The sequence below is a fragment of the Salvelinus sp. IW2-2015 genome, linkage group LG25, assembly GCF_002910315.2.
Source record: "Salvelinus sp. IW2-2015 linkage group LG25, ASM291031v2, whole genome shotgun sequence".
Lineage (NCBI taxonomy): Eukaryota > Metazoa > Chordata > Actinopteri > Salmoniformes > Salmonidae > Salvelinus > Salvelinus sp. IW2-2015.
Window position 1 is genome coordinate 17,353,758 of NC_036865.1, and position 15,622 is coordinate 17,369,379.

The 15,622-nt window shown below is 43.0% G+C and overlaps 1 long non-coding RNA gene across 1 annotated transcript in view; it reads left to right on the forward strand.

Annotated features, from left to right (window-relative positions):
- Nucleotides 1–9,399: 9,399 nt before the first annotated feature.
- LOC111951791 (uncharacterized) overlaps nucleotides 9,400–15,622 on the forward strand; it is a 41,760-nt gene continuing 35,537 nt past the window's right edge. The window contains exon 1 of the long non-coding RNA XR_002875648.2: nucleotides 9,400–9,702. This is a non-coding gene — a long non-coding RNA (uncharacterized lncRNA). The remainder of the gene's footprint in view (nucleotides 9,703–15,622) is intronic.

Consider the following 15,622-nt stretch of genomic DNA (forward strand, 5'->3'; position numbering starts at 1 on the left):
TTGAATGAATCCTTTCTAATGATATTGCTTGTTTATTATTATTATTATAGTCATTTTGACAAATTATTTTAAAAAATGCATCAAGATGTTAATCCAAAATCATATTTCTAAAACAATTCTTGACAAAAAAAACTATCCCCACACACACACTGCAAAACTTTTTGCACTGTGAACTATCCTCACATTTTGACCTGACAGCATTGTAGATAAACCCTCTCCCTCACTGTGCTTTTCTTATTTCAGCCAATAGCTTCCTGCCATTTCCGTGTGTTCATTCAACAGAGGACCCCTCAAGATTTGCACATTTCTACTTCCCTCGAACCACTCTCCCTCAGTAAACCCCTGCCTCACAACAATTTAATCCCATTACCAAAGCCTGTTAAACCTATCCAGTTTTACAGATTAGTAATGCAACACAACTCTGCTCCCTACTCTGATGTTTGCTGCATGTATGTCAAAGCAAAGGTGTCTCAAACATTCAGATCAAAATGTCCAACAAGCTCAGGTGTAGGCAGGTTAATTAGAAGTCAGGTGCTGTTGGCAGCTTGTAGCACAAAGCTTCTTCATTTAGCCGTTTCCAACGTTGTTTTCTTCAGTGGCCTACTTGATATTGCCTGTGACCAGTGGAGGCTGCTGAGGGGAGGACGGCTCATAAAATGGCTGGAACGGAGCAAATGGAATGGCATCAAACACATGGTAAACATGTGTTTGATGTATTTGATACCATTCCACTGGTTCTGCTCCAGCCATTACCACAAGCCCGTCCTCCCCAATTAAGGTGCCACCAACATCCTGTGCCTGTATGTGACAAATGGAGTTTGGGAGTGTTTGTCCTTGGAGTTGTTTACCTCATTTGAGCAGCACCACCGACAGTTCAATTAACCTGAACAAATATGTTTTTTGATTAGTCAAGCTTTTAAGCTGGCTGGCTTCCTTTGAAAAACTCAGAGATACAATTATCTTATTTCAAATTAAATGTAACTTGCTTTCAAAAACAATTTAACTGCAATTTTCTACATTGTTATTATATCCTCTCTCATCTGGTTCTCCATTCACAGAACCTCTGCTCTTTAGAAGTCAGCATTGTGGGAAATCATAGTGAAGTAATAGGATACCCTCACTTTAAACAGCACTTGTCCTGTTCCAACACATATTTATCTACTGTAATACAGTCGTAAAGAGACTGGGTCTCTCATTAAGGAGTAAACTGAACTCTCACACTCCTGCCAAAAGCTTAAATATTGAAACCCAGTCAGAGTTTCGGAGCATGAACATGTTGCTGTTTTGGGAGAGGGGCTATGGAACACAGCACATTTGGCAAGAAAACAAAAGAGAGAAACATGTGGGAAGGAGGAGGATGTGTCGGTATTCTCTTAGAAGGCTCTTTGAAAGTGTCAGAGTAGTTTTCACGCAGTAGACACCATGACATGAAACCAATCATGGAAACAAGGTGTCGTAAGCGTGCATTTCTCACCAGATAGTGCAGTCTAAATGAGAATGTTGAGAGATGTGGATTGAGTATTAATATCACACTGTAGGGTTTAGACTCTAATGAGCACCTTCAAAGCAAAAGATAAATATGATGCACACACGTACATACCAGACGGACGCACAGACACACACACACACACACACACACACAGAAACACACACACGAGCACACATTCACATGCATATGTGTAGGTGGTACTTTTATAGTTTGTATACTGTTCAACTTTTGAATCTAAATGATTCCCCATGAGTTAATCCTTGTGATATTGCATGTGTGTGTGGGTGTTTGTGTGTGAGGGGCTGTAATGTGCTGCTGAAGGCGAATTAGGTTAAGGCAGAGTTTTACCCAATCTCATAAGTAAAGTAAAACATAAAGGTAACTCCCTCATCGTTCTTATTTAATTAGAAGTGGGGAGAGATACATGGGAAAATGGGTATACCAGATCTGACTGCCCTCAGAAATGATTGATTATGTTGATGTAGCTACAGTACTTAAAAGCAGAGACTAGGAATGAGATTGAGAAAGAGGACGTTTTATGAACTTTAATGTTCTTCTGAAATCAGTAGTGTATATGGGAGAGAATGAATAGACTGCAGGCTTCACTTTTTTTGTGTGTGAAAAAAGAGAGAAGGAGAGGATAATACAATGAAAGCTGGAGAGGGAGCCTTGGTCTGAGGTAAAATATTCATTCAAATGATGTAAAGTGTAGAGCAGAATAAGAATAACCTGTCTTTAAAGATTAGCATAACCCTTGAAGGTGTTATTGTATCCCCATAACCAAGTCAGGACTTCGAAAGTCATAAAATATCTCTCCCTCTCTGTGAGTTAAGTCCCTCAAATGCACTACCACAATCATGAGCCGCCCATTCGCTCTCCCAGTTGGAGAATTGTTTTGCATTTTAAAAAGGTCAAACACTCAGATGTCTGCCATGAGGAAAGAAAAAGGGAGACAACCTTGTAATCCGTAGAAATATGCAGTCGCATACTACAGATCCTGTGGGTAGGGCTTAGCGTTCTGGTGAATGGTGTGTTTACCTTGCTCTGTCAAATGATGACAGATGCAGTACGTTGGTGTAAATCTTTGTCAACAACAATTCATCTTTCTTTTCTTCTTCTTCTTTACACGTGGCTGTTCGCAACTCAACACCTGTTTCCCCAAAGCAACTCTAACTGATAGAGATAGGAATAGATATGCTAACATATCAGATGTTGGAGAAAGAGCTTTTGACCACCAAATGGTTTGTTTTTTATTTGGGTGTTTGTGCATACATTGTGCTTGCGTGTGTGCATCGTCCGTGTGTGTGTGTGTGCTTCAGTGCCTTGGAACTAATCTAAACATCCCTGCTGTGTTTCTCAGTGAGTGTATCAGTACAACGATCATGACTAGTTCATTGATTTCACAACATTGTCCCTGCATCGATCTTGGTCTCCTAGAGTTAAGGAGGTCTGTGTAAAAGAGAGAGAGAAAGAGCACTTATTATATTATTCTACTCACATCACCAGCAAAATACTGTATTACCTATTACCTACTGTAGGCCCTATAGTAAACAACAAAGCACACACTGGTTATGAGACATGATAAACAGCCTCATATTCCACATATAAGGCTGTTTATGGGTTGTGAAACAATATGAAACAATAGTTGATCTGATTTTGAATATTTATTCTAGCTTTCATTTTTTCTCTTAATGCATCATCCTTGTGCGAAATCATGGAAAGTACACACCGTTAAAGTTAAGTGCATTGTTACACCCAAAACTAGTGGCAACTGAGCTGCTACCAGTCTGAAGGAGACGAAACCTTAACTTTGATGCAGTATTGAAACACATAATCCTGAGATGTTTTGAAACATGACATGGTTATTGTTACACCGTATAATCAAGTGTTGTGAAACACCTTGCCAGGGACTGGGAGCACTACCGGAAAAGGTTGAAAACACTATTATGGTGTTTTGAATCCTGTTTAGTTCAGAATTAGATCACTTCTTCTGGAGTATGTTTAACATTGGTTTATGTATCTGATCATTTGTCAGTTTATGTAACGTTCGTCGTTGGGAGAAAGAGAGGCGGACCAAGGTGCAGCGTGGTAAGTATTCATTATGCCTTTTAATGAAAACGAAAACTGGAACAAAACAACAAAACTAACTTAAATGAGAATGACACGAAACGAAACAGTCCTGTCTGGTGATATACACAAAGACAGAAAATAAACACCCACCAAACACAGGTGGAAAAAGGCTACCTAAGTATGATTCTCAATCAGAGACAACTAACGACACCTGCCTCTGATTGAGAATCATACCAGGCCAAACGAAAAAACCAACATAGAAAAACGAACATAGATAACCCACCCAACTCACGCCCTGACCATACTAAAACAAAGAAATAACAAAAGAACTAAGATCAGAACGTGACAGTACCCCCCCCCAGGTGCGGACTCCGGCCGCAAAACCTGAACCTATAGGGGAGGGTCTGGGTGGGCATCTGTCCGCGGTGGCGGCTCTGGCGCGGGACGTGGACCCCACTCCACCATAGTCTTAGTCCGCTTCAGTGGCATCTTTAGAGCGGCGATCCTCGCCACCGACCTTGGACTGGGGACCCTAATAAATGGCCCCATGGACTGAGGGGCGCTCTGGACTGAGGGGCAGCTCCGGACTGAAGGGCAGCTCCGGACTGAAGGCAGCTCCTGGCTGACGGACGGCTCCGGCGGCTCCTGGCTGACGGCTCCTGGCTTGGCTGACAGACGGCTCCGGCGGCTCCTGGCTGACGGACGGCTCCGGCGGCTCCTGGCTGACGGACGGCTCGGCGGCTCCTGGCTGAGGACGGCTCCGGCGGCTCCTGGCTGACGGAGGCTCCGGGGGCTCAGGACAGACGGGCGGCTCCGGGGGCTCAGGACAGACGGGCCTGCTCAGGCGGCTCAGGACAGACGGGCGCTCAGGCGGCTCAGGCAGACGGCGGGCCCAGGACAGACGGGCGGCTCAGGACAGACGGGCGGCTCAGGACAGACGGGCGGCTCAGGACAGACGGGCGGCGCTGGACAGGAGGGCGGCTCAGGCGGCGCTGGACAGGAGGGCGGCTCAGGCGGCGCTGGACAGGAGGGCGGCTCAGGCGGCGCTGGACAGGAGGGCGGCTCAGGCGGCGCTGGACAGGAGGCGGCTTCAGGCGGCGCTGGACAGACGGGAGCACCTGGAGGAAGGAAACGGAGAGACAGCCTGGTGCGTGGGACTGCCACCGGAGGTCTGGTACGTGGAGGAGGCACCGGATAGACCGGCCGTGGAGGCTCACTGGAGGTCTCGAGCACCCGAGCCTGCCCAACCCTACCTGGCTGAATGCTCCCCGTAGCCAGGCCAGTGCAGCGAGGTGGAATAGCCCGCACTGGGCTGTGCTGGCGAACCGGGGACACCATGCGTAGGGCTGGTGCCATGTACCCCGGCCCGAGGAGGCGCACTGGAGACCAGATGCGCTGAGCCGGCTTCATGGCACTGGCTCGATGCCCACTCTAGCCCGGCCGATACGAGGCGCTGCTATGTACCGCACCGGGCTATGCCTGCACACCGGGGACACCGTGCGCCTCACGGCATAACACGGTGCCTGCCCGGTCCTCTTCTCCACGGTAAGCACGGGGAGCTGGATCAGGTCTCCTACCTGACTTAGCCACACTCCCCGTGTGCCTCCCCCAAGACATTTTTGGGCTGCCTCTCTGGCTTTCCAGCCGCGCTTTCGTGCTGCTTCTCATACCAACCGCCTCTCGGCTTTAGCTGCCTCCAGCTCTTCCGAGGGCAGCGATATTTTCCAGCCTGTGCCCAGGGTCCTCTTCCGTCCAGAAATCTCCTCCCAAGTCCAGGAGTCCTGCGCTTCGCTGCTGCTGCCCTTACCACGCTGCTTGGTCCTTTGTTGGTGGGTGTTTCTGTAACGTTTGTCGTTGGGAGAAAGAGAGGAGGGCCAAGTTGCAGTGTGGTAAGTATTCATTATGCCTTTTAATGAAAACGAATACTCGAACAAAACAACAAAACTAACGATAAACGAGAACGACACGAAACGAAACAGTCCTGTCTGGTGACATACACAAAGACAGAAAATAAATACCCACGAAACACAGGTGGAAAAAGGCTACCTAAGTATGATTCTAAATCAGAGACAACTAACGACACCTGCCTCTGATTGAGAATCATACCAGGCCAAACGAAGAAAGAAAAACATAGAAAAACGAACATAGATAACCCACCCAACTCACGCCCTGACCATACTAAAACAAAGAAATAACAAAAGAACTAAGGTCAGAACGTGACAGTTTAACCCATTTTGTCAGGCATTGTTGAGCACAGTGCTCAAACCACAAGTAGTGACTAGAGGTTTTACATTAAGCATTGCAGGATAACATTTTAAAATGTGGGAACGGGTTGTCTCATCATTAAACTTTATTCTGTCTGACTGTTTTGATATACGTTCATCATGATCCATTAGGCTTACACCTATAATAATTTAGTCTAAATGTTGAATTACCCATAATACTCTGAAAACAGAGCCACGTGTCAAGATAGGAAGGAGATTAAAACCAGACTTCCAATGTGTTCAATCACAAAATGTTCTCTATATTTGTTATCCCAAAAAATAATACATTTGAGCAGCATATTAAGTTGGATTTATTTTTATTTTATTTTGTAAAATGAAATGAACAAATCACTGAAACACTTTGCATTCATCTTATTAACTACTGTATATGTTTTATTATTATAATTTTTTTTTTTTATCAATTTCAATTCACCACATAATACTTTTCTACAGTGTGGCTGTGTGGTTGAGTGTGTACAATTCCAATGAAATTCCAATTAAATGTACCATCTTACTGCCCCAGAAGTCGGAGTTCAATTCCCACTCCCACTTTCACTCCTTCTCTGTCTCCTCCTGTTTGTAATCTGAATTACAAATAAATAAAGCATTGGAAAAAATTAAGTTGAAATTCCACAAAAAATATTCTCCATATGCCCTTATCATCAATCAATATTTAGGCTACAAACCATTTGCATTTCTTAACAATTTGATTGTATGAGAGATACAGTCTGACAAAAATAAATAATTATTTTGTTTTAATGCAGCCTTTTACATGCACTGAAATCCCCAAAAGTGTTTTCACAACACTCTCTTAAAAACACCAATATTCAGTTGGAAGAACCACTGGGTGTTTCAGAGTGCTTCTGTTTTGAAACACTTTTTGTGTATCAGAACACTTACGTTGGGTTTACATTCATTCACCCTCCAAACACCAGATCTCAGGCTCGATGCACTACTTTTCATGGTTTCATTATACAATCATGGCGTTTTCAGTCTTTCTATTTTTACATTGCAGTCTATGGAATGCTAGCATATTCTAACCACACCAAATTTAAATAATCAAACTGCTTAAAATGCTTCTATTTAACAACTCCTTTAATTAAAAGTAGATGGTAATAATGAATCATTGTGACATGCATTGTAAATTAACTTAGGCACACATTTATTACATATTTAATCATGTATGTCACATGCCATCCTTTTATAAAGTGCTACATTATTGCACATTCATCATCAGTTTTTCTCATTTAGGTGTGGCAATGGAACCTATAGACTTGGGCTCAATTCTTGAACTAATTATCATTATGTTGAACTTGCTTTTGACCAAAGCACCAAGCATCTCCCCTCCCCTCTTTATCCCTCTTTGGGCTCCTGAATGGAGCAGCGGTCTACGGCACTGCATCCCAGTGCTTGAGGTGTCACAGACACACTGGTTCAGATCCAGGCTGTATCACCACCGGCCGTGCACGATTGGCCCAGCGTTGTCTGGGTTTGGCCAGGGTAGGCCATCATTGTAAATAAGTATTTGTTCTTAACTGACTTGCCTAGTTAAATAAAAAAAGTAATACCTGTGCCTCCTCCTTTCAATACAAACATAATTATGCTCTGTCTCCCCTTGAGACAGCTCTGCTGTTGGTTTTGTCAACCTAAATGTTTGGGATGGTTCCCAGACAGACAGACACACAGGCAGCAGTGCACAGCAGTGGTGTGCAGCACAGAGGGACAGACAGACAGACTCAGGGCCTACACACCTAAAGGGTAAATACACAATTAGCAGCATCACCACACTCCATGACTAATTAGACAGGACAGGCAGCAGCTGTTAAAGGTCCAGTGCAGCCATTTTGATTTAACCTTTATTTTACTAGGCAAGTCAGTTAATTAGAACCAATTCTTATTTACAATGACAGCATAGGAACAGTGGGTTAACTGCCTTGTTCAGGGGCAGAACAACAGATTTTTACCTTGTCAGCTCAGGGATTTGATCTAGCAACCTTTCAGTTACTGGCCAAACGCTCTAACCACTAGGCTACCTGCCGCCCCAGGTAGCCTTTTTCATCTCAATATCAAATCATTTCTGGGTAACAATTAGGTATCTCACTATGATTGTTTTCAATTAAAATGGTCAAAAAGAAACAAAAATAGCTTCTTAGCAAAGAGCTATTTCTCAAGAAAGAATGTTGCTAGGATTGTATAATTCCAACCTCATAGTGTGGAAATAAAACAAAGGCAAATCACATTTTTGACTGCACTGGACCTTTAAGGCAGGAAGGGGGTGGGGGTTGTTCCTATTTCTCTCTGTGACTCTCGCTCTCGCTCTCTGCAGAAACATTGTAGCTGAGTGATGTGTAAAGTATATGATGATGTCAGGGACAAATGCTGTTCAAGCATTGATTGTTTTCATTTGTATCAATTTTACATTTCCTTTTCACCTTTCTTAAATGTTAAAGGGAAATGTTATGCTAATAATGTACTAGAACACCGTAATGTGCATTAACCAATGGGCCTACAACTGCTCTCTGTCATGAAGTTACGACACTACTGAAATTCACAGTGGTTAAAATGTTCACAGGTCTTGCTCTGCTCTTATTTCCCTTTTTAACCCCTTAAATTCCCTCCATTATTGGCAGGACTGATTCCTTGCTGCCTCTGGGGTTGGTCAGGGTATGTCTTGGTGCTGCTGTCAAGGAGGGAAACTAATTTGAGCTCACTGTATTTCACAAATGTAAGTGGACCAAAGTCCCTCACTGATCATGCCCTCCACCATCCGTGCCATATTTTACATTTCAGTCATTTATCCAGAGCGACTTACATGAGCAATTAGGGTTAAGTGCCTTGCTCAAGGGCACATCGGCAGTTTTTTCACCTAGTCGGCTCAGGGATTCAAACAAGTGAACGTTCAGTTACTAAACCAACGCTCTTAACCGCTTGGTTTCATTGCAAATGTTCTAGAATTCTATTTCAATACAGAAAGTGTCAGTCCAAAGAAATGGACAGGAAACTGTACAGATTGCATGTTTAAAACATGACAAGGACATGACTGCAGCTGCAGTGGATGCCCTACAAGTTCCCGGCAATGAGTGGAGCAGCGAGCTGTCTCTCTCTCTCTCACACACATACAAACACCACAGTAGAGGTGCAGATGAGGTGCAGACCATGCAGATGACTAAACACCATTGCTGTGTTAGCTGGGGTGGCATAAAAGAGAGAAAGGAGAGAGTAGTGAGTCTTCCATGGGTTCTAGTGTAAAACCAAATAAATGTCTGTTGGGATGCAGACATGTCCATACTAGCCCCTCACATAGAATCAAGGTTGAGGGCCAATGAGGATGACATCATCAAACAGATTTAGAGCATTGTCTTTATAGCTATTTGACAAAATATGTTCAAATTTGTTAGAAATGTATCCATCCTTATCTGATGATAGGTGACCCATCTGATCTGTGTGTGTGTGTGTGGGGTGGGGGGGKGGGGGGGGGCGAGGCGGGCGCATGTGGGGAGCCATTGGTTTGTATGGGCAAAAGCCCCGCCTCATTCAAAATTCGAGAAAAAAAGAAAAGAAACTGATACACACCTCTCTCAGTTCTTGCAGGAGGGAAAGAATAGGAAGGAGTGTGCACGCATATAAACGGTGTCGCAATCTCAAGCATAGGCTATTTTAAAGGAAAAGGCTACTTTCTCTCAACAATCAAGATTAGGAATCAATTATTTATGCGACTGAGATTGGTCCCGTTGCTCTAGGATTAAGTTTTTGTTGCATCTAAAGGTGGATCATTAGCCTAATTAATATCCAACATAGGAAGCGATATTTTAAAGCGTATGATGATATTTTCGGACGCCTAAAGCCACCGCTTGAACTCTCAATAAACATCTAATCGAGGTAGGAAGAAATATAATTTTCTAATGATTTCGAAAACCTCTGTTGTGCCACTGGTGTAGTTTTGAAAGCTATCTTTGACGCTCGTCGGTGCCCATGTGTCTCTGCGCCATCAAGAACGGGAGGGACGAGGGAGGGGATTGTGGGCTATTCCCGAGGACATCTTTGTGATAAGGAAAAACAATAGAGTGGTGAAGGCATAATGATATTATTTCCATCTGTCAACCAACAAAACAACCGTCTTTGGAACTCTTCAAAAAGATTGAATAGAAAAATAGATGAATAAGAGGACAGAAGAATAATTATATTTGAACTGGAAGTGCTAATTTCAACACGTTGAGGAAGTCTATTTTAGACATTTCACATTATATCATTTGATAGAAAAGAGTAATTTAGATTTAAAAAGTTAAATATCTCTAACCATTTCAGTAGATTATGAAAACAGATCAGTATCAAAATACCATGCCACCATGCAGCACTTTGCTTTATTAACTTGAGGTTTACAAGTGTAGTCTCTCCCTCCCACCCTTTACTTTTATTAACTTGAGGTTTACAAGTGTAGTCTCTCCCTCCCACTCTTTGTTTTATTGCTTGCATCTACAGCACATCGCAGGTGGGGTGATTTTAGAGGGCGAAATCACTTATGCCAAGTCCCCTGGATTCAGTTTTTGTCATTGATTTTACTAAAGTATCCCACATAATCACTGAAAACCAATAATGTGCGTAATTCAGACTCCTCATACAGTGATTACTGTGGTGTAGGTGCAAACCAACATGAGCTTTATTGGACTCTCCATTCCCCCTACTTCACTATTTGGCATTATCATGTTAAAGGACCTGGCAGGGATTGGTATGAAAAGATAACCCTTTTTCCCCATTTGAGGCTCAAGTGGAAGGAAGGTCCTTGGGAGAGGGTTCTTTTGTCTGGGCGTGGAAGGGGTCGAAGGGGTGGGGACTGTGGCTGTATGCAGATGTGCTGCTGGCAACGGACATCTGCTCTCCCCTGTGGGCATTGTCATGAAGTTTGTTGGTGCTGGCCTGTGGTGAAAAGGCCCTGTCAGTAACGCCTTAATACCCCCGCTGCCCTCTCCTCTCAAGGGGAAACACTGGGATGAACAGACCTCTGTTCCCTTGCCCTATTTAAGTATTTTCTGGGTTGGTCTAGAGTGGGAATGTTTTGATTTCAAGGTTGCTAAATTTGCCTGTTCATTTAGGTTTCTTCCTTTCTCTATCCTACATATTCCTACTAGGATTATTTGTGTGCTTAACCGAGAATAGAGTCTCTCCTCCCCCCATACCCTCTGTTTCACCCCTCCCTACCTCTATCCATCCTCCCTGTTGGGGGTTGAACTTCCCCTCACGTATCCCTGGCCTTTATGTATTCAGATATGAAAAGAGTGTTTTCCCCCTCCAGGCAGACGCATCACACACGGAATCACAATCTACATGGCAGCTCATATCAGGGCGTTTGATTCTTCCCAGACGGCAGGAAAATGCAAACCAGCACTTTAAGATTTATTTCATCCCGGTGCATCCCAGAGTTGTGCAAGAAGGGTATCCAGGGAGTCGCTCTGTTGGAACTGATTCTCAGGTGGATGTGAATGTGTATTGCACAAACTTAAGTAGAGAAGGTCTAGCGCATGATTTGTCAATGGTGGACAGGGATTTATTGGTAGGAACCTATGAGTGCCAGTGTGCTACTTTTTCATGTAAAATGAAGGCTGTTTTTATTGGATAACAGTATTTTGACTAAATGGTGATTATACAGTTGCATGTAGATGCATATTAACAATCACATGTAGCAAGACACATTCCCAGTGGATCAACCTAAAACACACCTAAAAATAGGTGTGTGACACACAAAACATGTCGGGACATGGTGGTTCTGAACGTAATGATCTTCTTGAAGAACACTTGGTGTCTGAATAGAGGGCACCTTGTTCACAGCACATGTTGTAATCAGATGTCATAACTGATCGTTTGACATGTATTGTAACTGGTATGACAGTGTTATGTAAGCTACATAACATAGGTGTTAATGCATGAAACACACTTCAATCATTTTTTTGATTTTTTACAGATGATTGAATGTGTTGTCAGATTGCTGTCCATTAAGCCCATGTAACGTCTAGCCCTGTTTGAACAGAATGCTATGTAGACGGGCATTTGAAGTCACACAATTGAGTGGCAAAGCAATTACAATTATTAATCATATCCTCACATCCCAATACTCTATTTAACACATTAATTTGGGCACTCTTGAAATTGCTCTAGTGGAATACACTAAGGGTTTCTCAAAGGCAAAAGCACAAACCTCTTTAGCGAGTTACCGTAGGAAGTCTTCTGAGACCGTTTCACTACCCTGCGATTGTGCAATGCATTATGGAGAGGAGGTAATTGGTGTGAAATTACAATATACCATCTGCCTAGGGAGGACATTTATAGCCTGATGTCACTCACAGCTTTTCACATTTGAGGGATACAGGGGCTGTTTCTCTCAAATAACGATTGATTTACAGTTAGATTTAAAACATCTACACTCTTAATGTTCAGGAGATGTGACTGTGGTATGGCACAGTATGTTCTAAGATATAGACTATAGGTTGAAAGGTATAGCAGGCTAATTCCTGGAGCGATAATGAACTACAGTGATGTTTGACAGGGTGTTGTCATGGTGACCCTGCTTATACAGTGGATACAGATGAACTTTATTAGCAACTGATTTCTGCAAAACCTGCAGGGATCACAAAGTGATGATACTCTCTACAGAAATAATTACTTCCCCACTATGGCCATTGTGGAATGAAAATAAGCCACTTTAGTGTGCGTGTGCTCATGTGTAGAATTGTGTTTGTGTACAGAGGGATGATTGCTGAAGGTCATAAACTTTACCCTGCAGATTCCTGGTTCTGCATGCCTGTTGATAAGACCTATTTGCCAAGGTGAGTGGACCTGGTGCTGTGTGTGTGTGTTTGGGGGTTGGTCTTGTTTCTGGCATTGAGGAGAGATCAGGGCTCGACATTAAGGCTCATCCGGGGCAAGTAAAACAAATAGTCGGACAACCAGAATACATATTTCAGTTTCAGTTTATTTCAGTTGTTCATTCGACACTGGTCAAGTAAAAAGAAATCACGATATCAAACAATTACTCCAATCAGAATTGGATCAGGCTGCCGCAGCGCACAGCTGGGACGTGCGTGGTTGACATTCTGAGTAAATGAATAAATGGCCTATATTCCTATTTGCTGTAGCCTCTTTCAATAAATGTGTTGTATTTACACAGAGCAAGAAAACAGTATAGACAGAGAGAGTCTCACCAAAGCAGAATATCTGGTCAGAAAGTGTTGTTTTTCGGGTGATCTGGGCCAATAGCTGATGTCTATTTCTATAGCGGACACTTATTGTTGTAGAAGCCGATATGTTCTATTTTCCTCCCATTTGATATGAGTATGACTTGGCCTATTAAGCCACTCTTTCAGTTTAACGTATGCTTTATTTCTCCTGCCGCGCTATTTCATCAGAGTTCTCGGCTATCTCAGAAAGTTTTATGTTGTTTTTGAATAACCCCAAAACATGAGAGGCCTAAGGTAATAATGAGAGAGATAGAGAAATCAAATGAGAAATTTGAACAAACCTTACAGTCGAGCAAAGCATTATAAGACAGAAATGATGTGTGCATGCGAGGCCAGAAAAATAAACACCTTCCTTGCCATTGCGAACCAAATAACCTAAATAAATTTTGTTGTTGTTGGGACATGTGACTTCAACTTTCGGACAAGTAAGAAATCAATGTGAAGGACAAGTGGCTAAAAAAGTTAATGTCAAGCCCTGAGAGAGGGTGTGAGGATCAAGGAAAAATATATTTGAGATTCACCCTCACTGAGAGATAGAGAGCTCAGACAGCGGTGGGAGGCTTTTACAGCCTTCTCATTGTATTACTGGGCCCATGTCATGCCACTGGGCCCAGTAATGGCCTCCCTTCTAGTGAAAAACACTGCTCTGTAGATTTCCACTCCTCTCCTTAATGACAGGTCATTTTCATCTAAACAAGCAATGAATTGCTCTCAACAGCATGGAGGGTTGGCCAGGGCTGGGTGACAGGGCTCGCTAAGGGAAGTGTTATAATAGAACGAGATTAAATGATTATGTTCAAGACGGTGTGTGAGTGCACAGAGTCTCGGAGTGAGGGAGACATTGTTATTCTGGTCAATAGAATGTCAGGTCATGCAGCAAACTTTTCTTTTTGCTCCACAACTCTCTCCTTCTGTATCTATCTCCCTCTGTATGTATCTCTCTCTCTGTCTCTGTATGTATCTATCTCCCTCTGTATGTATCTCTCTCTCCCTCTCTGTATGTATCTATCTCCCTCTGTATGTATCTCTCTCTCTCCCTCTCTGTATGTATCTATCTCCCTCTGTATGTATCTCTCTCTCTCCCTCTCTGTATGTATCTATCTCTCTCTGTATGTATCTCTCTCTGTATGTATCTCTCTCTCTCCGCCTCTCTGTATGTATCTATCTCTCTCTGTAGGTATCTCTCTCTCACCTCTCTGGATGTCAGATCTGTCTCTGAGTTATCTCCTGCTCTCTCTCTCTCTGTATGTATTGTCCTCTGTATGTATCTCTCTCTCTCCTTCTGCTATTGTACTGTCATCTGTATGGTTATCTTCTGCTTCTACTCTCTGTATGTCAATCTGTGCTCTGATGTTCTCTTTGCTCGCTCTCTCTCTGTATGGTATCTTGTCTCTGTATGTATCGTTGCTCTGTCATGTATCTGTCTCTGTAATGATCCTCTGCTCTCTGGCTCTCGTATGTCTGCTGTATGTATCTCTCTGCCTCTCTCTCTCTGTATGTATCTGTTCTCTGTATGTATCTCTCTCTGCGTATGTAGTCTGTCTCTGTATGTATCTCTCTCGTATGTTATCTCTCTCCTGCTCCCTCTGTTATGTTATCTCTCGTGCTCTCTCCTCTCTGGTTATGTATCTCTCTCTGTATGTATCTCTCTGCTTCTCTCTCCTTGTTATCTGTCTCTGTATGGTTAATCTCTCTCTGTACTGGTATCTCTCTGTATGTATCTCTCTCTGTATGTATCTCTCTTATGTAGTTCGCTCTGCTCTCTCTGCTTGTATGTTGAATCTTCTTCTGTATGTATCTCTCTCTGTATTTGTATCTGTCTCTGTATGTATCTCTCTCTGTATTATCTCTCTCTGTATGTATCTTCTGCTCTCTCTCCTCTGTATGTTCTGTCTCTGTATGATCTCTCTCTGTATTGTATCTCTCTGCTCTCTCTCTCTCTCTCTGTATGTATCTTTTCGTTATGTACTCTCTGTATGTATCTGTCTCTGTATGTCTCTCTCTCTGTTATGTATCTCTCTCTGTATGTATCTCTTGTATGTATCTCTCTCTGTATGTATATCTCTCTGTATGTATCTCTCTGCTCTCTCCCTCTGTATGTATCTCTGCTCTCTCCCTCTGTATGTATTCTCTCTGCTCTCTGTATGTATCTCTCTCCCTCTCTGTATGTATCTCTCTCTCCCCTTCGGTATGCATCTCTCTCTCTCCCTCTCTGTATGTATCTCTCTCTCTCCCTCTGTATGTATCTCTCTGTCTCTGTATGTATCTCTTTCTCTCTTCTGTATGTATCTCTCTCTCTCCTCTGTATGTATCATCTCTGCTCTCTGTCTCTGTATGTATTCTCTCTCGTCTCTCTCTGTGTATTATCTCTCTCTCCCTCTCTGTATGTATCTCTCTCTCTCCCTCTGTATGTATCTCTCTGCTCTCTGTCTCTCGTATGTATCTCTCTCTCTCCATCTCTGTATGTATCCTCTCTGCTCTCTTCTTGTATGTATCTTCTCTCTCCCTCTCTGTATGTATCTCTCTCTCTTCCCTCTGTATGTATCTCTCTCTCCATCTCTTGTATGTAT